This window comes from Brachyhypopomus gauderio, unplaced genomic scaffold, assembly GCF_052324685.1.
Source record: "Brachyhypopomus gauderio isolate BG-103 unplaced genomic scaffold, BGAUD_0.2 sc235, whole genome shotgun sequence".
In the NCBI taxonomy this organism is placed as follows: domain Eukaryota; kingdom Metazoa; phylum Chordata; class Actinopteri; order Gymnotiformes; family Hypopomidae; genus Brachyhypopomus; species Brachyhypopomus gauderio.
In genome coordinates this window covers 87,030-108,896 of record NW_027507056.1, presented here as the reverse complement: position 1 = coordinate 108,896, position 21,867 = coordinate 87,030, and the positions used below count along the sequence as shown (strand labels likewise).

General features: G+C 44.9%; 33 non-coding genes across 33 annotated transcripts; 11 read left to right on the top strand and 22 right to left on the bottom strand.

Moving 5' to 3' along the window:
- Positions 1–457: 457 nt before the first annotated feature.
- trnad-guc (transfer RNA aspartic acid (anticodon GUC)) lies at positions 458–529 on the top strand. Its single transcript has one exon. It is a non-coding gene; the product is annotated as a tRNA-Asp (tRNA).
- A 402-nt stretch (positions 530–931) lies between these two features.
- On the bottom strand, positions 932–1,013 carry trnas-uga (transfer RNA serine (anticodon UGA)). The gene has a single exon. It is a non-coding gene; the product is annotated as a tRNA-Ser (tRNA).
- A 583-nt stretch (positions 1,014–1,596) lies between these two features.
- Positions 1,597–1,669, bottom strand: trnam-cau (transfer RNA methionine (anticodon CAU)). Its single transcript has one exon. It is a non-coding gene; the product is annotated as a tRNA-Met (tRNA).
- Positions 1,670–2,432: 763 nt separating this feature from the next.
- Positions 2,433–2,504, top strand: trnad-guc (transfer RNA aspartic acid (anticodon GUC)). The gene has a single exon. It is a non-coding gene; the product is annotated as a tRNA-Asp (tRNA).
- A 404-nt stretch (positions 2,505–2,908) lies between these two features.
- Positions 2,909–2,990, bottom strand: trnas-uga (transfer RNA serine (anticodon UGA)). The gene has a single exon. It is a non-coding gene; the product is annotated as a tRNA-Ser (tRNA).
- Positions 2,991–3,573: 583 nt separating this feature from the next.
- On the bottom strand, positions 3,574–3,646 carry trnam-cau (transfer RNA methionine (anticodon CAU)). The gene has a single exon. It is a non-coding gene; the product is annotated as a tRNA-Met (tRNA).
- A 761-nt stretch (positions 3,647–4,407) lies between these two features.
- trnad-guc (transfer RNA aspartic acid (anticodon GUC)) lies at positions 4,408–4,479 on the top strand. Its single transcript has one exon. It is a non-coding gene; the product is annotated as a tRNA-Asp (tRNA).
- Positions 4,480–4,881: 402 nt separating this feature from the next.
- Positions 4,882–4,963, bottom strand: trnas-uga (transfer RNA serine (anticodon UGA)). Its single transcript has one exon. It is a non-coding gene; the product is annotated as a tRNA-Ser (tRNA).
- Positions 4,964–5,546: 583 nt separating this feature from the next.
- trnam-cau (transfer RNA methionine (anticodon CAU)) lies at positions 5,547–5,619 on the bottom strand. Its single transcript has one exon. It is a non-coding gene; the product is annotated as a tRNA-Met (tRNA).
- A 763-nt stretch (positions 5,620–6,382) lies between these two features.
- On the top strand, positions 6,383–6,454 carry trnad-guc (transfer RNA aspartic acid (anticodon GUC)). Its single transcript has one exon. It is a non-coding gene; the product is annotated as a tRNA-Asp (tRNA).
- Positions 6,455–6,856: 402 nt separating this feature from the next.
- Positions 6,857–6,938, bottom strand: trnas-uga (transfer RNA serine (anticodon UGA)). Its single transcript has one exon. It is a non-coding gene; the product is annotated as a tRNA-Ser (tRNA).
- A 583-nt stretch (positions 6,939–7,521) lies between these two features.
- On the bottom strand, positions 7,522–7,594 carry trnam-cau (transfer RNA methionine (anticodon CAU)). Its single transcript has one exon. It is a non-coding gene; the product is annotated as a tRNA-Met (tRNA).
- Positions 7,595–8,357: 763 nt separating this feature from the next.
- trnad-guc (transfer RNA aspartic acid (anticodon GUC)) lies at positions 8,358–8,429 on the top strand. The gene has a single exon. It is a non-coding gene; the product is annotated as a tRNA-Asp (tRNA).
- Positions 8,430–8,833: 404 nt separating this feature from the next.
- trnas-uga (transfer RNA serine (anticodon UGA)) lies at positions 8,834–8,915 on the bottom strand. Its single transcript has one exon. It is a non-coding gene; the product is annotated as a tRNA-Ser (tRNA).
- A 583-nt stretch (positions 8,916–9,498) lies between these two features.
- On the bottom strand, positions 9,499–9,571 carry trnam-cau (transfer RNA methionine (anticodon CAU)). The gene has a single exon. It is a non-coding gene; the product is annotated as a tRNA-Met (tRNA).
- Positions 9,572–10,333: 762 nt separating this feature from the next.
- trnad-guc (transfer RNA aspartic acid (anticodon GUC)) lies at positions 10,334–10,405 on the top strand. The gene has a single exon. It is a non-coding gene; the product is annotated as a tRNA-Asp (tRNA).
- A 404-nt stretch (positions 10,406–10,809) lies between these two features.
- On the bottom strand, positions 10,810–10,891 carry trnas-uga (transfer RNA serine (anticodon UGA)). The gene has a single exon. It is a non-coding gene; the product is annotated as a tRNA-Ser (tRNA).
- Positions 10,892–11,474: 583 nt separating this feature from the next.
- On the bottom strand, positions 11,475–11,547 carry trnam-cau (transfer RNA methionine (anticodon CAU)). Its single transcript has one exon. It is a non-coding gene; the product is annotated as a tRNA-Met (tRNA).
- A 761-nt stretch (positions 11,548–12,308) lies between these two features.
- On the top strand, positions 12,309–12,380 carry trnad-guc (transfer RNA aspartic acid (anticodon GUC)). The gene has a single exon. It is a non-coding gene; the product is annotated as a tRNA-Asp (tRNA).
- Positions 12,381–12,784: 404 nt separating this feature from the next.
- Positions 12,785–12,866, bottom strand: trnas-uga (transfer RNA serine (anticodon UGA)). The gene has a single exon. It is a non-coding gene; the product is annotated as a tRNA-Ser (tRNA).
- Positions 12,867–13,449: 583 nt separating this feature from the next.
- On the bottom strand, positions 13,450–13,522 carry trnam-cau (transfer RNA methionine (anticodon CAU)). Its single transcript has one exon. It is a non-coding gene; the product is annotated as a tRNA-Met (tRNA).
- Positions 13,523–14,282: 760 nt separating this feature from the next.
- Positions 14,283–14,354, top strand: trnad-guc (transfer RNA aspartic acid (anticodon GUC)). Its single transcript has one exon. It is a non-coding gene; the product is annotated as a tRNA-Asp (tRNA).
- A 404-nt stretch (positions 14,355–14,758) lies between these two features.
- Positions 14,759–14,840, bottom strand: trnas-uga (transfer RNA serine (anticodon UGA)). The gene has a single exon. It is a non-coding gene; the product is annotated as a tRNA-Ser (tRNA).
- A 583-nt stretch (positions 14,841–15,423) lies between these two features.
- On the bottom strand, positions 15,424–15,496 carry trnam-cau (transfer RNA methionine (anticodon CAU)). The gene has a single exon. It is a non-coding gene; the product is annotated as a tRNA-Met (tRNA).
- Positions 15,497–16,257: 761 nt separating this feature from the next.
- Positions 16,258–16,329, top strand: trnad-guc (transfer RNA aspartic acid (anticodon GUC)). The gene has a single exon. It is a non-coding gene; the product is annotated as a tRNA-Asp (tRNA).
- A 404-nt stretch (positions 16,330–16,733) lies between these two features.
- On the bottom strand, positions 16,734–16,815 carry trnas-uga (transfer RNA serine (anticodon UGA)). The gene has a single exon. It is a non-coding gene; the product is annotated as a tRNA-Ser (tRNA).
- Positions 16,816–17,398: 583 nt separating this feature from the next.
- On the bottom strand, positions 17,399–17,471 carry trnam-cau (transfer RNA methionine (anticodon CAU)). Its single transcript has one exon. It is a non-coding gene; the product is annotated as a tRNA-Met (tRNA).
- Positions 17,472–18,233: 762 nt separating this feature from the next.
- On the top strand, positions 18,234–18,305 carry trnad-guc (transfer RNA aspartic acid (anticodon GUC)). Its single transcript has one exon. It is a non-coding gene; the product is annotated as a tRNA-Asp (tRNA).
- A 404-nt stretch (positions 18,306–18,709) lies between these two features.
- On the bottom strand, positions 18,710–18,791 carry trnas-uga (transfer RNA serine (anticodon UGA)). The gene has a single exon. It is a non-coding gene; the product is annotated as a tRNA-Ser (tRNA).
- A 583-nt stretch (positions 18,792–19,374) lies between these two features.
- Positions 19,375–19,447, bottom strand: trnam-cau (transfer RNA methionine (anticodon CAU)). Its single transcript has one exon. It is a non-coding gene; the product is annotated as a tRNA-Met (tRNA).
- Positions 19,448–20,210: 763 nt separating this feature from the next.
- On the top strand, positions 20,211–20,282 carry trnad-guc (transfer RNA aspartic acid (anticodon GUC)). The gene has a single exon. It is a non-coding gene; the product is annotated as a tRNA-Asp (tRNA).
- Positions 20,283–20,684: 402 nt separating this feature from the next.
- Positions 20,685–20,766, bottom strand: trnas-uga (transfer RNA serine (anticodon UGA)). Its single transcript has one exon. It is a non-coding gene; the product is annotated as a tRNA-Ser (tRNA).
- Positions 20,767–21,349: 583 nt separating this feature from the next.
- trnam-cau (transfer RNA methionine (anticodon CAU)) lies at positions 21,350–21,422 on the bottom strand. The gene has a single exon. It is a non-coding gene; the product is annotated as a tRNA-Met (tRNA).
- Positions 21,423–21,867: the final 445 nt, after the last annotated feature.

Sequence of the window (21,867 nt, the reverse complement as noted above, 5' to 3'; positions counted from 1 at the left end):
TCATGAAGGTATGAAGTGAAGCTTTCTCTGGAGTGCTTTTAGTAGATGCAAAGCAGTAATGTGTGCCAAGAAATTCAGAACTTGCATGTGGGAAAGAGAGAAATGCAAAATCTCAGTTGATCTAAGATGGATATTGCAGTTCGGTACAATGCACTGGAATACGAAGACAAAATGAATTGCCAATGTAGCTAAAGCCAATTTTGCAGCAAATGGTTTGCATGACTTAACTAGGAAGGCAGATGAATCAAACTTGTAGGTCACCAAGATTCTTTGAGTTTTTCCTATCATAAGTCCACAAACTGACGATGGTAAAAGAGGAGTGGCAACAGTGAGTCAATATCACCACAATGTGTTCTTTTTACCACCTCCTTGCAGGCACAATGATTCAGAGTACTTTAAAATCAAGGGGACAAGTGCACGTCACCTGACTCAGCATCACTGTGAGACACAGCACGTGTCCTCGTTAGTATAGTGGATAGTATCTCCGCCTGTCACGCGGAAGACCGGGGTTCGATTCCCCGACGGGGAGACCCTCTTTTAGCGCAAGGCGGAGCAACCAGTGACCGGCCATGAAAGAATGTGGCACTTTTTCTTTTACCTGAAACAAGACATCGCTATGTTGCATGAAGATCTTTGGATGAAGCACCTGTGAGTGCGAGCTCTCCCCACTGGTGGCATAAGGTCTCATCACAAATCACATTAGAGAGGCAAGTTAATCCTCTACGCTGCAAGAGACCCCACTGCATTTCCATGCCAACACATTGTAACGACGAAGCAGCCATTTGTAACTCAATTCCTGGGACTATTTCAGGATCAGTTAGGACTGCTAAAGTTTGGCAGCACAAAGTTGCAAATGGCATGAGAAGCATATTTAAAACTGGCTAGCAGGAAGAGAGCACACTCTCTTTCCACACACCCAACAAGACACTCACGCTGCAAGCAGGAGTCGAACCTGCGCGGGGAAACCCCATTGGATTTCAAGTCCAACGCCTTAACCTCTCGGCCATTGCAGCTCGGCGGAGCGAGAGTAACATAGAGATCAATTCCTTGGACTTCCTCAAGCTCAATGATGAGTGCACAAGTGTCATTGCTTCTGAGTTGCAAATGGCTTGAGAAGAAAATTCAAATAAATGAATCTCCATAAGTCTACTCACTATTAACTTCAAGCTGGTACCAATTCCAGGTGATCAGGTATTCAAAAGCGTGTCATCAAAAGTGAATCAAAAAGAATCAAAAGTGAAAAGTGTCCGACGTGGTCCATTATTCTGTGTTGGCACCACGACACTGCAGTTTGATCTGGGAGCGAACATGCTCCAAAGAGGCAGCTTGATGTCTCAGTAGAGGTGTCAATACAGACGCCATCAAGGTATTGACTGAACGGTCAGTGGAGAGAATTGAATTGGATGCAACACAACTTGCTGTGTACACGCGAATTTACAAAAGAAAAAGCACAGCTTGAATCAACTAGGGATGACCTGTAAGAGTCATGTGCCAATACTATTTTCAGGTAGGGGGTGTGCTCAGCATGCGAGTGAATAAGGAAAGAGCGTTTGAGCATCTTTTGGGGGCTCGTCAATCTTTTCAAAAAGCTTCTGCTGCCCCGTGTGAGGGTCGAACTCACGACCTTCAGATTATGAGACTGACGCGCTACCTACTGCGCTAACGAGGCTAGGAAAGAAGAAGCGAGGCTGAGGAAGAACTAACAAAGCTGGAGAAAAAATGTATCCGCCCCCAATTCACTCCTTGGAGCATGGCGGCAAGTGCACCTGCAGCAACTAATTACTGCCAACAACAGCTAACAAACAACAAGGTTAGCACAAGAAGCCTGGAATTAACCAGAATCTGAGGCCAACGTAATTAAACTCTAATCCTACCCTAACCAATCACAGGATGTTCCAAGAGTAGACAAACAACGCACACAAACAAAAAAAAAAACAAAAATACCACCAAAATACAAGTACAAACGACACCTACCTCATGAAGGTATGAAGTGAAGCTTTCTCTGGAGTGCTTTTAGTAGATGCAAAGCAGTAATGTGTGCCAAGAAATTCAGAACTTGCATGTGGGAAAGAGAGAAATGCAAAATCTCAGTTGATCTAAGATGGATATTGCAGTTCGGTACAATGCACTGGAATACGAAGACAAAATGAATTGCCAATGTAGCTAAAGCCAATTTTGCAGCAAATGGTTTGCATGACTTAACTAGGAAGGCAGATGAATCAAACTTGTAGGTCACCAAGATTCTTTGAGTTTTTCCTATCATAAGTCCACAAACTGACGATGGTAAAAGAGGAGTGGCAACAGTGAGTCAATATCACCACAATGTGTTCTTTTTACCACCTCCTTGCAGGCACAATGATTCAGAGTACTTTAAAATCAAGGGGACAAGTGCACGTCACCTGACTCAGCATCACTGCGAGACACAGCACGTGTCCTCGTTAGTATAGTGGATAGTATCTCCGCCTGTCACGCGGAAGACCGGGGTTCGATTCCCCAACGGGGAGACCCTCTTTTAGCGCAAGGCGGAGCAACCAGTGACCGGCCATGAAAGAATGTGGCACTTTTTCTTTTACCTGAAACAAGACATCACTATGTTGCATGAAGATCTTTGGATGAAGCACCTGTGAGTGCAAGCTCTCCCCACTGGTGGCATAAGGTCTCATCACAAATCACATTAGAGAGGCAAGTTAATCCTCTAAGCTGCAAGAGACCCCACTGCATTTCCATGCCAACACATTGTAACGACGAAGCAGCCATTTGTAACTCAATTCCTGGGACTATTTCAGGATCAGTTAGGACTGCTAAAGTTTGGCAGCACAAAGTTGCAAATGGCATGAGAAGCATATTTAAAACTGGCTAGCAGGAAGAGAGCACACTCTCTCTTTCCACACGCCCAACAAGACACTCACGCTGCAAGCAGGAGTCGAACCTGCGCGGGGAAACCCCATTGGATTTCAAGTCCAACGCCTTAACCTCTCGGCCATCGCAGCTCGGCGGAGCGAGAGTAACATAGAGATCAATTCCTTGGACTTCCTCAAGCTCAATGATGAGTGCACAAGTGTCATTGCTTCTGAGTTGCAAATGGCTTGAGAAGAAAATTCAAATAAATGAATCTCCATAAGTCTACTCACTATTAACTTCAAGCTGGTACCAATTCCAAGTGATCAGGTATTCAAAAGCGTGTCATCAAAAGTGAATCAAAAAGAATCAAAAGTGAAAAGTGTCCGACGTGGTCCATTATTCTGTGTTGGCACCACGACACTGCAGTTTGATCTGGGAGCGAACATGCTCCAAAGAGGCAGCTTGATGTCTCAGTAGAGGTGTCAATACAGACGCCATCAAGGTATTGACTGAACGGTCAGTGGAGAGAATTGAATTGGATGCAACACAACTTGCTGTGTACACGCGAATTTACAAAAGAAAAAGCACAGCTTGAATCAACTAGGGATGACCTGTAAGAGTCATGTGCCAATACTATTTTCAGGTAGGGGGTGTGCTCAGCATGCGAGTGAATAAGGAAAGAGCGTTTGAGCATCTTTTGGGGGCTCGTCAATCTTTTCAAAAAGCTTCTGCTGCCCCGTGTGAGGGTCGAACTCACGACCTTCAGATTATGAGACTGACGCGCTACCTACTGCGCTAACGAGGCTAGGAAAGAAGAAGCGAGGCTGAGGAAGAACTAACAAAGCTGGAGAAAAAATGTATCCGCCCCCAATTCACTCCTTGGAGCATGGCGGCAAGTGCACCTGCAGCAACTAATTACTGCCAACAACAGCTAACAAACAACAAGCTTAGCACAAGAAGCCTGGAATTAACCAGAATCTGAGGCCAACGTAATTAAACTCTAATCCTACCCTAACCAATCACAGGATGTTCCAAGAGTAGACAAACAACGCACACAAACAAAAAAAAACAAAAATACCACCAAAATACAAGTACAAACGACACCTACCTCATGAAGGTATGAAGTGAAGCTTTCTCTGGAGTGCTTTTAGTAGATGCAAAGCAGTAATGTGTGCCAAGAAATTCAGAACTTGCATGTGGGAAAGAGAGAAATGCAAAATCTCAGTTGATCTAAGATGGATATTGCAGTTCGGTACAATGCACTGGAATACGAAGACAAAATGAATTGCCAATGTAGCTAAAGCCAATTTTGCAGCAAATGGTTTGCATGACTTAACTAGGAAGGCAGATGAATCAAACTTGTAGGTCACCAAGATTCTTTGAGTTTTTCTTATCATAAGTCCACAAACTGACGATGGTAAAAGAGGAGTGGCAACAGTGAGTCAATATCACCACAATGTGTTCTTTTTACCACCTCCTTGCAGGCACAATGATTCAGAGTACTTTAAAATCAAGGGGACAAGTGCACGTCACCTGACTCAGCATCACTGTGAGACACAGCACGTGTCCTCGTTAGTATAGTGGATAGTATCTCCGCCTGTCACGCGGAAGACCGGGGTTCGATTCCCCGACGGGGAGACCCTCTTTTAGCGCAAGGCGGAGCAACCAGTGACCGGCCATGAAAGAATGTGGCACTTTTTCTTTTACCTGAAACAAGACATCGCTATGTTGCATGAAGATCTTTGGATGAAGCACCTGTGAGTGCGAGCTCTCCCCACTGGTGGCATAAGGTCTCATCACAAATCACATTAGAGAGGCAAGTTAATCCTCTACGCTGCAAGAGACCCCACTGCATTCCCATGCCAACACATTGTAACGACGAAGCAGCCATTTGTAACTCAATTCCTGGGACTATTTCAGGATCAGTTAGGACTGCTAAAGTTTGGCAGCACAAAGTTGCAAATGGCATGAGAAGCATATTTAAAACTGGCTAGCAGGAAGAGAGCACACTCTCTTTCCACACGCCCAACAAGACACTCACGCTGCAAGCAGGAGTCGAACCTGCGCGGGGAAACCCCATTGGATTTCAAGTCCAACGCCTTAACCTCTCGGCCATTGCAGCTCGGCGGAGCGAGAGTAACATAGAGATCAATTCCTTGGACTTCCTCAAGCTCAATGATGAGTGCACAAGTGTCATTGCTTCTGAGTTGCAAATGGCTTGAGAAGAAAATTCAAATAAATGAATCTCCATAAGTCTACTCACTATTAACTTCAAGCTGGTACCAATTCCAGGTGATCAGGTATTCAAAAGCGTGTCATCAAAAGTGAATCAAAAAGAATCAAAAGTGAAAAGTGTCCGACGTGGTCCATTATTCTGTGTTGGCACCACGACACTGCAGTTTGATCTGGGAGCGAACATGCTCCAAAGAGGCAGCTTGATGTCTCAGTAGAGGTGTCAATACAGACGCCATCAAGGTATTGACTGAACGGTCAGTGGAGAGAATTGAATTGGATGCAACACAACTTGCTGTGTACACGCGAATTTACAAAAGAAAAAGCACAGCTTGAATCAACTAGGGATGACCTGTAAGAGTCATGTGCCAATACTATTTTCAGGTAGGGGGTGTGCTCAGCATGCGAGTGAATAAGGAAAGAGCGTTTGAGCATCTTTTGGGGGCTCGTCAATCTTTTCAAAATGCTTCTGCTGCCCCGTGTGAGGGTCGAACTCACGACCTTCAGATTATGAGACTGACGCGCTACCTACTGCGCTAACGAGGCTAGGAAAGAAGAAGCGAGGCTGAGGAAGAACTAACAAAGCTGGAGAAAAAATGTATCCGCCCCCAATTCACTCCTTGGAGCATGGCGGCAAGTGCACCTGCAGCAACTAATTACTGCCAACAACAGCTAACAAACAACAAGGTTAGCACAAGAAGCCTGGAATTAACCAGAATCTGAGGCCAACGTAATTAAACTCTAATCCTACCCTAACCAATCACAGGATGTTCCAAGAGTAGACAAACAACGCGCACAAACAAAAAAAAAAACAAAAATACCACCAAAATACAAGTACAAACGACACCTACCTCATGAAGGTATGAAGTGAAGCTTTCTCTGGAGTGCTTTTAGTAGATGCAAAGCAGTAATGTGTGCCAAGAAATTCAGAACTTGCATGTGGGAAAGAGAGAAATGCAAAATCTCAGTTGATCTAAGATGGATATTGCAGTTCGGTACAATGCACTGGAATACGAAGACAAAATGAATTGCCAATGTAGCTAAAGCCAATTTTGCAGCAAATGGTTTGCATGACTTAACTAGGAAGGCAGATGAATCAAACCTGTAGGTCACCAAGATTCTTTGAGTTTTTCCTATCATAAGTCCACAAACTGACGATGGTAAAAGAGGAGTGGCAACAGTGAGTCAATATCACCACAATGTGTTCTTTTTACCACCTCCTTGCAGGCACAATGATTCAGAGTACTTTAAAATCAAGGGGACAAGTGCACGTCACCTGACTCAGCATCACTGTGAGACACAGCACGTGTCCTCGTTAGTATAGTGGATAGTATCTCCGCCTGTCACGCGGAAGACCGGGGTTCGATTCCCCGACGGGGAGACCCTCTTTTAGCGCAAGGCGGAGCAACCAGTGACCGGCCATGAAAGAATGTGGCACTTTTTCTTTTACCTGAAACAAGACATCGCTATGTTGCATGAAGATCTTTGGATGAAGCACCTGTGAGTGCGAGCTCTCCCCACTGGTGGCATAAGGTCTCATCACAAATCACATTAGAGAGGCAAGTTAATCCTCTACGCTGCAAGAGACCCCACTGCATTCCCATGCCAACACATTGTAACGACGAAGCAGCCATTTGTAACTCAATTCCTGGGACTATTTCAGGATCAGTTAGGACTGCTAAAGTTTGGCAGCACAAAGTTGCAAATGGCATGAGAAGCATATTTAAAACTGGCTAGCAGGAAGAGAGCACACTCTCTTTCCACACGCCCAACAAGACACTCACGCTGCAAGCAGGAGTCGAACCTGCGCGGGGAAACCCCATTGGATTTCAAGTCCAACGCCTTAACCTCTCGGCCATTGCAGCTCGGCGGAGCGAGAGTAACATAGAGATCAATTCCTTGGACTTCCTCAAGCTCAATGATGAGTGCACAAGTGTCATTGCTTCTGAGTTGCAAATGGCTTGAGAAGAAAATTCAAATAAATGAATCTCCATAAGTCTACTCACTATTAACTTCAAGCTGGTACCAATTCCAGGTGATCAGGTATTCAAAAGCGTGTCATCAAAAGTGAATCAAAAAGAATCAAAAGTGAAAAGTGTCCGACGTGGTCCATTATTCTGTGTTGGCACCACGACACTGCAGTTTGATCTGGGAGCGAACATGCTCCAAAGAGGCAGCTTGATGTCTCAGTAGAGGTGTCAATACAGACGCCATCAAGGTATTGACTGAACGGTCAGTGGAGAGAATTGAATTGGATGCAACACAACTTGCTGTGTACACGCGAATTTACAAAAGAAAAAGCACAGCTTGAATCAACTAGGGATGACCTGTAAGAGTCATGTGCCAATACTATTTTCAGGTAGGGGGTGTGCTCAGCATGCGAGTGAATAAGGAAAGAGCGTTTGAGCATCTTTTGGGGGCTCGTCAATCTTTTCAAAAAGCTTCTGCTGCCCCGTGTGAGGGTCGAACTCACGACCTTCAGATTATGAGACTGACGCGCTACCTACTGCGCTAACGAGGCTAGGAAAGAAGAAGCGAGGCTGAGGAAGAACTAACAAAGCTGGAGAAAAAATGTATCCGCCCCCAATTCACTCCTTGGAGCATGGCGGCAAGTGCACCTGCAGCAACTAATTACTGCCAACAACAGCTAACAAACAACAAGGTTAGCACAAGAAGCCTGGAATTAACCAGAATCTGAGGCCAACGTAATTAAACTCTAATCCTACCCTAACCAATCACAGGATGTTCCAAGAGTAGACAAACAACGCACACAAACAAAAAAAAAAACAAAAATACCACCAAAATACAAGTACAAACGACACCTACCTCATGAAGGTATGAAGTGAAGCTTTCTCTGGAGTGCTTTTAGTAGATGCAAAGCAGTAATGTGTGCCAAGAAATTCAGAACTTGCATGTGGGAAAGAGAGAAATGCAAAATCTCAGTTGATCTAAGATGGATATTGCAGTTCGGTACAATGCACTGGAATACGAAGACAAAATGAATTGCCAATGTAGCTAAAGCCAATTTTGCAGCAAATGGTTCGCATGACTTAACTAGGAAGGCAAATGAATCAAACCTGTAGGTCACCAAGATTCTTTGAGTTTTTCCTATCATAAGTCCACAAACTGACGATGGTAAAAGAGGAGTGGCAACAGTGAGTCAATATCACCACAATGTGTTCTTTTTACCACCTCCTTGCAGGCACAATGATTCAGAGTACTTTAAAATCAAGGGGACAAGTGCACGTCACCTGACTCAGCATCACTGCGAGACACAGCACGTGTCCTCGTTAGTATAGTGGATAGTATCTCCGCCTGTCACGCGGAAGACTGGGGTTCGATTCCCCGACGGGGAGACCCTCTTTTAGCGCAAGGCGGAGCAACCAGTGACCGGCCATGAAAGAATGTGGCACTTTTTCTTTTACCTGAAACAAGACATCGCTATGTTGCATGAAGATCTTTGGATGAAGCACCTGTGAGTGCGAGCTCTCCCCACTGGTGGCATAAGGTCTCATCACAAATCACATTAGAGAGGCAAGTTAATCCTCTACGCTGCAAGAGACCCCACTGCATTTCCATGCCAACACATTGTAACGACGAAGCAGCCATTTGTAACTCAATTCCTGGGACTATTTCAGGATCAGTTAGGACTGCTAAAGTTTGGCAGCACAAAGTTGCAAATGGCATGAGAAGCATATTTAAAACTGGCTAGCAGGAAGAGAGCACACTCTCTCTTTCCACACGCCCAACAAGACACTCACGCTGCAAGCAGGAATCGAACCTGCGCGGGGAAACCCCATTGGATTTCAAGTCCAACGCCTTAACCTCTCGGCCATCGCAGCTCGGCGGAGCGAGAGTAACATAGAGATCAATTCCTTGGACTTCCTCAAGCTCAATGATGAGTGCACAAGTGTCATTGCTTCTGAGTTGCAAATGGCTTGAGAAGAAAATTCAAATAAATGAATCTCCATAAGTCTACTCACTATTAACTTCAAGCTGGTACCAATTCCAGGTGATCAGGTATTCAAAAGCGTGTCATCAAAAGTGAATCAAAAAGAATCAAAAGTGAAAAGTGTCCGACGTGGTCCATTATTCTGTGTTGGCACCACGACACTGCAGTTTGATCTGGGAGCGAACATGCTCCAAAGAGGCAGCTTGATGTCTCAGTAGAGGTGTCAATACAGACGCCATCAAGGTATTGACTGAACGGTCAGTGGAGAGAATTGAATTGGATGCAACACAACTTGCTGTGTACACGCGAATTTACAAAAGAAAAAGCACAGCTTGAATCAACTAGGGATGACCTGTAAGAGTCATGTGCCAATACTATTTTCAGGTAGGGGGTGTGCTCAGCATGCGAGTGAATAAGGAAAGAGCGTTTGAGCATCTTTTGGGGGCTCGTCAATCTTTTCAAAAAGCTTCTGCTGCCCCGTGTGAGGGTCGAACTCACGACCTTCAGATTATGAGACTGACGCGCTACCTACTGCGCTAACGAGGCTAGGAAAGAAGAAGCGAGGCTGAGGAAGAACTAACAAAGCTGGAGAAAAAATGTATCCGCCCCCAATTCACTCCTTGGAGCATGGCGGCAAGTGCACCTGCAGCAACTAATTACTGCCAACAACAGCTAACAAACAACAAGGTTAGCACAAGAAGCCTGGAATTAACCAGAATCTGAGGCCAACGTAATTAAACTCTAATCCTACCCTAACCAATCACAGGATGTTCCAAGAGTAGACAAACAACGCACACAAACAAAAAAAAAAAACAAAAATACCACCAAAATACAAGTACAAACGACACCTACCTCATGAAGGTATGAAGTGAAGCTTTCTCTGGAGTGCTTTTAGTAGATGCAAAGCAGTAATGTGTGCCAAGAAATTCAGAACTTGCATGTGGGAAAGAGAGAAATGCAAAATCTCAGTTGATCTAAGATGGATATTGCAGTTCGGTACAATGCACTGGAATACGAAGACAAAATGAATTGCCAATGTAGCTAAAGCCAATTTTGCAGCAAATGGTTCGCATGACTTAACTAGGAAGGCAAATGAATCAAACCTGTAGGTCACCAAGATTCTTTGAGTTTTTCCTATCATAAGTCCACAAACTGACGATGGTAAGAGGAGTGGCAACAGTGAGTCAATATCACCACAATGTGTTCTTTTTACCACCTCCTTGCAGGCACAATGATTCAGAGTACTTTAAAATCAAGGGGACAAGTGCACGTCACCTGACTCAGCATCACTGCGAGACACAGCACGTGTCCTCGTTAGTATAGTGGATAGTATCTCCGCCTGTCACGCAGAAGACCGGGGTTCGATTCCCCGACGGGGAGACCCTCTTTTAGCGCAAGGCGGAGCAACCAGTGACCGGCCATGAAAGAATGTGGCACTTTTTCTTTTACCTGAAACAAGACATCGCTATGTTGCATGAAGATCTTTGGATGAAGCACCTGTGAGTGCGAGCTCTCCCCACTGGTGGCATAAGGTCTCATCACAAATCACATTAGAGAGGCAAGTTAATCCTCTACGCTGCAAGAGACCCCACTGCATTTCCATGCCAACACATTGTAACGACGAAGCAGCCATTTGTAACTCAATTCCTGGGACTATTTCAGGATCAGTTAGGACTGCTAAAGTTTGGCAGCACAAAGTTGCAAATGGCATGAGAAGCATATTTAAAACTGGCTAGCAGGAAGAGAGCACACTCTCTCTTTCCACACGCCCAACAAGACACTCACGCTGCAAGCAGGAGTCGAACCTGCGCGGGGAAACCCCATTGGATTTCAAGTCCAACGCCTTAACCTCTCGGCCATCGCAGCTCGGCGGAGCGAGAGTAACATAGAGATCAATTCCTTGGACTTCCTCAAGCTCAATGATGAGTGCACAAGTGTCATTGCTTCTGAGTTGCAAATGGCTTGAGAAGAAAATTCAAATAAATGAATCTCCATAAGTCTACTCACTATTAACTTCAAGCTGGTACCAATTCCAGGTGATCAGGTATTCAAAAGCGTGTCATCAAAAGTGAATCAAAAAGAATCAAAAGTGAAAAGTGTCCGACGTGGTCCATTATTCTGTGTTGGCACCACGACACTGCAGTTTGATCTGGGAGCGAACATGCTCCAAAGAGGCAGCTTGATGTCTCAGTAGAGGTGTCAATACAGACGCCATCAAGGTATTGACTGAACGGTCAGTGGAGAGAATTGAATTGGATGCAACACAACTTGCTGTGTACATGCGAATTTACAAAAGAAAAAGCACAGCTTGAATCAACTAGGGATGACCTGTAAGAGTCATGTGCCAATACTATTTTCAGGTAGGGGGTGTGCTCAGCATGCGAGTGAATAAGGAAAGAGCGTTTGAGCATCTTTTGGGGGCTCGTCAATCTTTTCAAAAAGCTTCTGCTGCCCCGTGTGAGGGTCGAACTCACGACCTTCAGATTATGAGACTGACGCGCTACCTACTGCGCTAACGAGGCTAGGAAAGAAGAAGCGAGGCTGAGGAAGAACTAACAAAGCTGGAGAAAAAATGTATCCGCCCCCAATTCACTCCTTGGAGCATGGCGGCAAGTGCACCTGCAGCAACTAATTACTGCCAACAACAGCTAACAAACAACAAGGTTAGCACAAGAAGCCTGGAATTAACCAGAATCTGAGGCCAACGTAATTAAACTCTAATCCTACCCTAACCAATCACAGGATGTTCCAAGAGTAGACAAACAACGCACACAAACAAAAAAAAACAAAAATACCACCAAAATACAAGTACAAACGACACCTACCTCATGAAGGTATGAAGTGAAGCTTTCTCTGGAGTGCTTTTAGTAGATGCAAAGCAGTAATGTGTGCCAAGAAATTCAGAACTTGCATGTGGGAAAGAGAGAAATGCAAAATCTCAGTTGATCTAAGATGGATATTGCAGTTCGGTACAATGCACTGGAATACGAAGACAAAATGAATTGCCAATGTAGCTAAAGCCAATTTTGCAGCAAATGGTTCGCATGACTTAACTAGGAAGGCAGATGAATCAAACCTGTAGGTCACCAAGATTCTTTGAGTTTTTCCTATCATAAGTCCACAAACTGACGATGGTAAAAGAGGAGTGGCAACAGTGAGTCAATATCACCACAATGTGTTCTTTTTACCACCTCCTTGCAGGCACAATGATTCAGAGTACTTTAAAATCAAGGGGACAAGTGCACGTCACCTGACTCAGCATCACTGCGAGACACAGCACGTGTCCTCGTTAGTATAGTGGATAGTATCTCCGCCTGTCACGCGGAAGACCGGGGTTCGATTCCCCGACGGGGAGACCCTCTTTTAGCGCAAGGCGGAGCAACCAGTGACCGGCCATGAAAGAATGTGGCACTTTTTCTTTTACCTGAAACAAGACATCGCTATGTTGCATGAAGATCTTTGGATGAAGCACCTGTGAGTGCGAGCTCTCCCCACTGGTGGCATAAGGTCTCATCACAAATCACATTAGAGAGGCAAGTTAATCCTCTACGCTGCAAGAGACCCCACTGCATTTCCATGCCAACACATTGTAACGACGAAGCAGCCATTTGTAACTCAATTCCTGGGACTATTTCAGGATCAGTTAGGACTGCTAAAGTTTGGCAGCACAAAGTTGCAAATGGCATGAGAAGCATATTTAAAACTGGCTAGCAGGAAGAGAGCACACTCTCTCTTTCCACACGCCCAACAAGACACTCACGCTGCAAGCAGGAGTCGAACCTGCGCGGGGAAACCCCATTGGATTTCAAGTCCAACGCCTTAACCTCTCGGCCATCGCAGCTCGGCGGAGCGAGAGTAACATAGAGATCAATTCCTTGGACTTCCTCAAGCTCAATGATGAGTGCACAAGTGTCATTGCTTCTGAGTTGCAAATGGCTTGAGAAGAAAATTCAAATAAATGAATCTCCATAAGTCTACTCACTATTAACTTCAAGCTGGTACCAATTCCAGGTGATCAGGTATTCAAAAGCGTGTCATCAAAAGTGAATCAAAAAGAATCAAAAGTGAAAAGTGTCCGACGTGGTCCATTATTCTGTGTTGGCACCACGACACTGCAGTTTGATCTGGGAGCGAACATGCTCCAAAGAGGCAGCTTGATGTCTCAGTAGAGGTGTCAATACAGACGCCATCAAGGTATTGACTGAACGGTCAGTGGAGAGAATTGAATTGGATGCAACACAACTTGCTGTGTACACGCGAATTTACAAAAGAAAAAGCACAGCTTGAATCAACTAGGGATGACCTGTAAGAGTCATGTGCCAATACTACTTTCAGGTAGGGGGTGTGCTCAGCATGCGAGTGAATAAGGAAAGAGCGTTTGAGCATCTTTTGGGGGCTCGTCAATCTTTTCAAAAAGCTTCTGCTGCCCCGTGTGAGGGTCGAACTCACGACCTTCAGATTATGAGACTGACGCGCTACCTACTGCGCTAACGAGGCTAGGAAAGAAGAAGCGAGGCTGAGGAAGAACTAACAAAGCTGGAAAAAAAATGTATCCGCCCCCAATTCACTCCTTGGAGCATGGCGGCAAGTGCACCTGCAGCAACTAATTACTGCCAACAACAGCTAACAAACAACAAGGTTAGCACAAGAAGCCTGGAATTAACCAGAATCTGAGGCCAACGTAATTAAACTCTAATCCTACCCTAACCAATCACAGGATGTTCCAAGAGTAGACAAACAACGCACACAAACAAAAAAAAAACAAAAATACCACCAAAATACAAGTACAAACGACACCTACCTCATGAAGGTATGAAGTGAAGCTTTCTCTGGAGTGCTTTTAGTAGATGCAAAGCAGTAATGTGTGCCAAGAAATTCAGAACTTGCATGTGGGAAAGAGAGAAATGCAAAATCTCAGTTGATCTAAGATGGATATTGCAGTTCGGTACAATGCACTGGAATACGAAGACAAAATGAATTGCCAATGTAGCTAAAGCCAATTTTGCAGCAAATGGTTCGCATGACTTAACTAGGAAGGCAGATGAATCAAACCTGTAGGTCACCAAGATTCTTTGAGTTTTTCCTATCATAAGTCCACAAACTGACGATGGTAAGAGGAGTGGCAACAGTGAGTCAATATCACCACAATGTGTTCTTTTTACCACCTCCTTGCAGGCACAATGATTCAGAGTACTTTAAAATCAAGGGGACAAGTGCACGTCACCTGACTCAGCATCACTGCGAGACACAGCACGTGTCCTCGTTAGTATAGTGGATAGTATCTCCGCCTGTCACGCAGAAGACCGGGGTTCGATTCCCCGACGGGGAGACCCTCTTTTAGCGCAAGGCGGAGCAACCAGTGACCGGCCATGAAAGAATGTGGCACTTTTTCTTTTACCTGAAACAAGACATCGCTATGTTGCATGAAGATCTTTGGATGAAGCACCTGTGAGTGCGAGCTCTCCCCACTGGTGGCATAAGGTCTCATCACAAATCACATTAGAGAGGCAAGTTAATCCTCTACGCTGCAAGAGACCCCACTGCATTTCCATGCCAACACATTGTAACGACGAAGCAGCCATTTGTAACTCAATTCCTGGGACTATTTCAGGATCAGTTAGGACTGCTAAAGTTTGGCAGCACAAAGTTGCAAATGGCATGAGAAGCATATTTAAAACTGGCTAGCAGGAAGAGAGCACACTCTCTCTTTCCACACGCCCAACAAGACACTCACGCTGCAAGCAGGAGTCGAACCTGCGCGGGGAAACCCCATTGGATTTCAAGTCCAACGCCTTAACCTCTCGGCCATCGCAGCTCGGCGGAGCGAGAGTAACATAGAGATCAATTCCTTGGACTTCCTCAAGCTCAATGATGAGTGCACAAGTGTCATTGCTTCTGAGTTGCAAATGGCTTGAGAAGAAAATTCAAATAAATGAATCTCCATAAGTCTACTCACTATTAACTTCAAGCTGGTACCAATTCCAGGTGATCAGGTATTCAAAAGCGTGTCATCAAAAGTGAATCAAAAAGAATCAAAAGTGAAAAGTGTCCGACGTGGTCCATTATTCTGTGTTGGCACCACGACACTGCAGTTTGATCTGGGAGCGAACATGCTCCAAAGAGGCAGCTTGATGTCTCAGTAGAGGTGTCAATACAGACGCCATCAAGGTATTGACTGAACGGTCAGTGGAGAGAATTGAATTGGATGCAACACAACTTGCTGTGTACATGCGAATTTACAAAAGAAAAAGCACAGCTTGAATCAACTAGGGATGACCTGTAAGAGTCATGTGCCAATACTATTTTCAGGTAGGGGGTGTGCTCAGCATGCGAGTGAATAAGGAAAGAGCGTTTGAGCATCTTTTGGGGGCTCGTCAATCTTTTCAAAAAGCTTCTGCTGCCCCGTGTGAGGGTCGAACTCACGACCTTCAGATTATGAGACTGACGCGCTACCTACTGCGCTAACGAGGCTAGGAAAGAAGAAGCGAGGCTGAGGAAGAACTAACAAAGCTGGAGAAAAAATGTATCCGCCCCCAATTCACTCCTTGGAGCATGGCGGCAAGTGCACCTGCAGCAACTAATTACTGCCAACAACAGCTAACAAACAACAAGGTTAGCACAAGAAGCCTGGAATTAACCAGAATCTGAGGCCAACGTAATTAAACTCTAATCCTACCCTAACCAATCACAGGATGTTCCAAGAGTAGACAAACAACGCACACAAACAAAAAAAAACAAAAATACCACCAAAATACAAGTACAAACGACACCTACCTCATGAAGGTATGAAGTGAAGCTTTCTCTGGAGTGCTTTTAGTAGATGCAAAGCAGTAATGTGTGCCAAGAAATTCAGAACTTGCATGTGGGAAAGAGAGAAATGCAAAATCTCAGTTGATCTAAGATGGATATTGCAGTTCGGTACAATGCACTGGAATACGAAGACAAAATGAATTGCCAATGTAGCTAAAGCCAATTTTGCAGCAAATGGTTCGCATGACTTAACTAGGAAGGCAGATGAATCAAACCTGTAGGTCACCAAGATTCTTTGAGTTTTTCCTATCATAAGTCCACAAACTGACGATGGTAAAAGAGGAGTGGCAACAGTGAGTCAATATCACCACAATGTGTTCTTTTTACCACCTCCTTGCAGGCACAATGATTCAGAGTACTTTAAAATCAAGGGGACAAGTGCACGTCACCTGACTCAGCATCACTGCGAGACACAGCACGTGTCCTCGTTAGTATAGTGGATAGTATCTCCGCCTGTCACGCGGAAGACCGGGGTTCGATTCCCCGACGGGGAGACCCTCTTTTAGCGCAAGGCGGAGCAACCAGTGACCGGCCATGAAAGAATGTGGCACTTTTTCTTTTACCTGAAACAAGACATCGCTATGTTGCATGAAGATCTTTGGATGAAGCACCTGTGAGTGCGAGCTCTCCCCACTGGTGGCATAAGGTCTCATCACAAATCACATTAGAGAGGCAAGTTAATCCTCTACGCTGCAAGAGACCCCACTGCATTTCCATGCCAACACATTGTAACGACGAAGCAGCCATTTGTAACTCAATTCCTGGGACTATTTCAGGATCAGTTAGGACTGCTAAAGTTTGGCAGCACAAAGTTGCAAATGGCATGAGAAGCATATTTAAAACTGGCTAGCAGGAAGAGAGCACACTCTCTCTTTCCACACGCCCAACAAGACACTCACGCTGCAAGCAGGAGTCGAACCTGCGCGGGGAAACCCCATTGGATTTCAAGTCCAACGCCTTAACCTCTCGGCCATCGCAGCTCGGCGGAGCGAGAGTAACATAGAGATCAATTCCTTGGACTTCCTCAAGCTCAATGATGAGTGCACAAGTGTCATTGCTTCTGAGTTGCAAATGGCTTGAGAAGAAAATTCAAATAAATGAATCTCCATAAGTCTACTCACTATTAACTTCAAGCTGGTACCAATTCCAGGTGATCAGGTATTCAAAAGCGTGTCATCAAAAGTGAATCAAAAAGAATCAAAAGTGAAAAGTGTCCGACGTGGTCCATTATTCTGTGTTGGCACCACGACACTGCAGTTTGATCTGGGAGCGAACATGCTCCAAAGAGGCAGCTTGATGTCTCAGTAGAGGTGTCAATACAGACGCCATCAAGGTATTGACTGAACGGTCAGTGGAGAGAATTGAATTGGATGCAACACAACTTGCTGTGTACACGCGAATTTACAAAAGAAAAAGCACAGCTTGAATCAACTAGGGATGACCTGTAAGAGTCATGTGCCAATACTACTTTCAGGTAGGGGGTGTGCTCAGCATGCGAGTGAATAAGGAAAGAGCGTTTGAGCATCTTTTGGGGGCTCGTCAATCTTTTCAAAAAGCTTCTGCTGCCCCGTGTGAGGGTCGAACTCACGACCTTCAGATTATGAGACTGACGCGCTACCTACTGCGCTAACGAGGCTAGGAAAGAAGAAGCGAGGCTGAGGAAGAACTAACAAAGCTGGAAAAAAAATGTATCCGCCCCCAATTCACTCCTTGGAGCATGGCGGCAAGTGCACCTGCAGCAACTAATTACTGCCAACAACAGCTAACAAACAACAAGGTTAGCACAAGAAGCCTGGAATTAACCAGAATCTGAGGCCAACGTAATTAAACTCTAATCCTACCCTAACCAATCACAGGATGTTCCAAGAGTAGACAAACAACGCACACAAACAAAAAAAAAACAAAAATACCACCAAAATACAAGTACAAACGACACCTACCTCATGAAGGTATGAAGTGAAGCTTTCTCTGGAGTGCTTTTAGTAGATGCAAAGCAGTAATGTGTGCCAAGAAATTCAGAACTTGCATGTGGGAAAGAGAGAAATGCAAAATCTCAGTTGATCTAAGATGGATATTGCAGTTCGGTACAATGCACTGGAATACGAAGACAAAATGAATTGCCAATGTAGCTAAAGCCAATTTTGCAGCAAATGGTTCGCATGACTTAACTAGGAAGGCAGATGAATCAAACCTGTAGGTCACCAAGATTCTTTGAGTTTTTCCTATCATAAGTCCACAAACTGACGATGGTAAAAGAGGAGTGGCAACAGTGAGTCAATATCACCACAATGTGTTCTTTTTACCATCTCCTTGCAGGCACAATGATTCAGAGTACTTTAAAATCAAGGGGACAAGTGCACGTCACCTGACTCAGCATCACTGCGAGACACAGCACGTGTCCTCGTTAGTATAGTGGATAGTATCTCCGCCTGTCACGCGGAAGACCGGGGTTCGATTCCCCGACGGGGCGACCCTCTTTTAGCGCAAGGCGGAGCAACCAGTGACCGGCCATGAAAGAATGTGGCACTTTTTCTTTTACCTGAAACAAGACATCGCTATGTTGCATGAAGATCTTTGGATGAAGCACCTGTGAGTGCAAGCTCTCCCCACTGGTGGCATAAGGTCTCATCACAAATCACATTAGAGAGGCAAGTTAATCCTCTACGCTGCAAGAGACCCCACTGCATTTCCATGCCAACACATTGTAACGACGAAGCAGCCATTTGTAACTCAATTCCTGGGACTATTTCAGGATCAGTTAGGACTGCTAAAGTTTGGCAGCACAAAGTTGCAAATGGCATGAGAAGCATATTTAAAACTGGCTAGCAGGAAGAGAGCACACTCTCTCTTTCCACACGCCCAACAAGACACTCACGCTGCAAGCAGGAGTCGAACCTGCGCGGGGAAACCCCATTATATTTCAAGTCCAACGCCTTAACCTCTCGGCCATCGCAGCTCGGCGGAGCGAGAGTAACATAGAGATCAATTCCTTGGACTTACTCAAGCTCAATGATGAGTGCACAAGTGTCATTGCTTCTGAGTTGCAAATGGCTTGAGAAGAAAATTCAAATAAATGAATCTCCATAAGTCTACTCACTATTAACTTCAAGCTGGTACCAATTCCAGGTGATCAGGTATTCAAAAGCGTGTCATCAAAAGTGAATCAAAAAGAATCAAAAGTGAAAAGTGTCCGACGTGGTCCATTATTCTGTGTTGGCACCACGACACTGCAGTTTGATCTGGGAGCAAACATGCTCCAAAGAGGCAGCTTGATGTCTCAGTAGAGGTGTCAATACAGACGCCATCAAGGTATTGACTGAACGGTCAGTGGAGAGAATTGAATTGGATGCAACACAACTTGCTGTGTACACGCGAATTTACAAAAGAAAAAGCACAGCTTGAATCAACTAGGGATGACCTGTAAGAGTCATGTGCCAATACTATTTTCAGGTAGGGGGTGTGCTCAGCATGCGAGTGAATAAGGAAAGAGCGTTTGAGCATCTTTTGGGGGCTCGTCAATCTTTTCAAAAAGCTTCTGCTGCCCCGTGTGAGGGTCAAACTCACGACCTTCAGATTATGAGACTGACGCGCTACCTACTGCGCTAACGAGGCTAGGAAAGAAGAAGCGAGGCTGAGGAAGAACTAACAAAGCTGGAGAAAAAATGTATCCGCCCCCAATTCACTCCTTGGAGCATGGCGGCAAGTGCACCTGCAGCAACTAATTACTGCCAACAACAGCTAACAAACAACAAGGTTAGCACAAGAAGCCTGGAATTAACCAGAATCTGAGGCCAACGTAATTAAACTCTAATCCTACCCTAACCAATCACAGGATGTTCCAAGAGTAGACAAACAACGCACACAAACAAAAAAAAAAACAAAAATACCACCAAAATACAAGTACAAACGACACCTACCTCATGAAGGTATGAAGTGAAGCTTTCTCTGGAGTGCTTTTAGTAGATGCAAAGCAGTAATGTGTGCCAAGAAATTCAGAACTTGCATGTGGGAAAGAGAGAAATGCAAAATCTCAGTTGATCTAAGATGGATATTGCAGTTCGGTACAATGCACTGGAATACGAAGACAAAATGAATTGCCAATGTAGCTAAAGCCAATTTTGCAGCAAATGGTTCGCATGACTTAACTAGGAAGGCAGATGAATCAAACCTGTAGGTCACCAAGATTCTTTGAGTTTTTCCAATCATAAGTCCACAAACTGACGATGGTAAAAGAGGAGTGGCAACAGTGAGTCAATATCACCACAATGTGTTCTTTTTACCACCTCCTTGCAGGCACAATGATTCAGAGTACTTTAAAATCAAGGGGACAAGTGCACGTCACCTGACTCAGCATCACTGTGAGACACAGCACGTGTCCTCGTTAGTATAGTGGATAGTATCTCCGCCTGTCACGCGGAAGACCGGGGTTCGATTCCCCGACGGGGAGACCCTCTTTTAGCGCAAGGCGGAGCAACCAGTGACCGGCCATGAAAGAATGTGGCACTTTTTCTTTTACCTGAAACAAGACATCGCTATGTTGCATGAAGATCTTTGGATGAAGCACCTGTGAGTGCGAGCTCTCCCCACTGGTGGCATAAGGTCTCATCACAAATCACATTAGAGAGGCAAGTTAATCCTCTACGCTGCAAGAGACCCCACTGCATTCCCATGCCAACACATTGTAACGACGAAGCAGCCATTTGTAACTCAATTCCTGGGACTATTTCAGGATCAGTTAGGACTGCTAAAGTTTGGCAGCACAAAGTTGCAAATGGCATGAGAAGCATATTTAAAACTGGCTAGCAGGAAGAGAGCACACTCTCTTTCCACACGCCCAACAAGACACTCACGCTGCAAGCAGGAGTCGAACCTGCGCGGGGAAACCCCATTGGATTTCAAGTCCAACGCCTTAACCTCTCGGCCATTGCAGCTCGGCGGAGCGAGAGTAACATAGAGATCAATTCCTTGGACTTCCTCAAGCTCAATGATGAGTGCACAAGTGTCATTGCTTCTGAGTTGCAAATGGCTTGAGAAGAAAATTCAAATAAATGAATCTCCATAAGTCTACTCACTATTAACTTCAAGCTGGTACCAATTCCAGGTGATCAGGTATTCAAAAGCGTGTCATCAAAAGTGAATCAAAAAGAATCAAAAGTGAAAAGTGTCCGACGTGGTCCATTATTCTGTGTTGGCACCACGACACTGCAGTTTGATCTGGGAGCGAACATGCTCCAAAGAGGCAGCTTGATGTCTCAGTAGAGGTGTCAATACAGACGCCATCAAGGTATTGACTGAACGGTCAGTGGAGAGAATTGAATTGGATGCAACACAACTTGCTGTGTACACGCGAATTTACAAAAGAAAAAGCACAGCTTGAATCAACTAGGGATGACCTGTAAGAGTCATGTGCCAATACTATTTTCAGGTAGGGGGTGTGCTCAGCATGCGAGTGAATAAGGAAAGAGCGTTTGAGCATCTTTTGGGGGCTCGTCAATCTTTTCAAAATGCTTCTGCTGCCCCGTGTGAGGGTCGAACTCACGACCTTCAGATTATGAGACTGACGCCCTACCTACTGCGCTAACGAGGCTAGGAAAGAAGAAGCGAGGCTGAGGAAGAACTAACAAAGCTGGAGAAAAAATGTATCCGCCCCCAATTCACTCCTTGGAGCATGGCGGCAAGTGCACCTGCAGCAACTAATTACTGCCAACAACAGCTAACAAACAACAAGGTTAGCACAAGAAGCCTGGAATTAACCAGAATCTGAGGCCAACGTAATTAAACTCTAATCCTACCCTAACCAATCACAGGATGTTCCAAGAGTAGACAAACAACGCGCACAAACAAAAAAAAAAACAAAAATACCACCAAAATACAAGTACAAACGACACCTACCTCATGAAGGTATGAAGTGAAGCTTTCTCTGGAGTGCTTTTAGTAGATGCAAAGCAGTAATGTGTGCCAAGAAATTCAGAACTTGCATGTGGGAAAGAGAGAAATGCAAAATCTCAGTTGATCTAAGATGGATATTGCAG